Here is a 1,226-nt window from a genome sequence, read left to right as displayed (position 1 = left end):
TGCTCAGGATACTGGGTGGGTGGTTCATAGTAGGTTCTGATTGGCTTTTGGAGTTCGCCCTCCCCTCCGATAGCTAGGCAGGGCTTGCAGATCTGTCGACTGGATGTTTAAGTTAGGATTCAGCTCTTTAATATACAGAGCTTTTAAAAATTTTAGGCGTCTGCTGTCCTTGCATCTATCAATTATTTCCGTAGCTTCTTCTGAGTAGCTTCTTGTGAGGGTGTTGCCGTGCACTTCTTGTAAGTGCTTTCTTGGGGCTCCGCTTGTAAGGTGGTAGCTTAGGCGGCGGATGACCTTCATGGTCGTCATGCCAATATAGGTTGTAGGGAGGGACTCACCGTTCCCTTTTCTACATGTGAATCTATAAACGGCATTAGACTCTTGTGTTTTTCCTTTATCTTGACTAGGGCGGTTTCGCAGGGGCAGGTGGCTTGTTTTCTTGCTTTTGTAGAATATTGTTAAGTTAATCTTCTTCTCTGGATTAGTTGGGTTGACATTTTATATTATAATTTGTTTGATGGCTCTCTCCTCTTCTTTGTAGCCGTTGGAGAAATATGCTTCATAGTGTAGGGTAATGTTTTCCTGGGTTTCAGTTTTCCTGCTGAGTTTGTACCAGTCGTTGATTATTTTTCCTTGTTTGTCGGTGGATGTCTTTTTCGTCGAACCCGTTGTTGATGAGTACCCGCGTAGATCTTTCTATTTCGTGGTGAATCAGGTTCCAATTGCTGCAGTGAGAGAGCGTTCTTCGGATATTTGCGCCAGTCGTTGCGTCCTTGTATTTTGGGGGACATTCGCTTCTGGCATTGATGCAGTTTCCCGGGTTTGATGGCTTGGTGTAGACGTCCGTGTTGAAAGTGGTGTCGTCCTGTTTCAGTAGCACATCTAGGAAAGGCATGGTGCCGTTTGTGCTTTTTTCTATAGTAAAGGTGAGACCCGAGGCCTCCTGGAGATGAGCTCTCAGTCGTTATGCGTCTTCTTCCGTTGCAGTTTTGATAAAGATGTCATCGATATATCTGCAGTATATATCAGGCTTCTCGGTGTTCTTGAAGGTTTCTTCCTCAATGCACCCCATAACAAATTCCCAAAAAGGACACCTAGCCCATTGCCACTCCGTCGATTTGCTGGTATCTGATTCCGCGTGGACATATGAAGGGTGCTTCCTTGGTGCAACATTCGAGCAGCCCACGCAATACTTCTTCTGGGATGTCAAGTGTAGGGGTAGAGTC

The sequence above is a fragment of the Eriocheir sinensis genome, chromosome 9 (genome assembly GCF_024679095.1).
Source record: "Eriocheir sinensis breed Jianghai 21 chromosome 9, ASM2467909v1, whole genome shotgun sequence".
NCBI lineage: Eukaryota > Metazoa > Arthropoda > Malacostraca > Decapoda > Varunidae > Eriocheir > Eriocheir sinensis.
The sequence above is the reverse complement of the archived record's forward strand: the minus strand, read 5'-3'. Positions refer to the sequence as shown.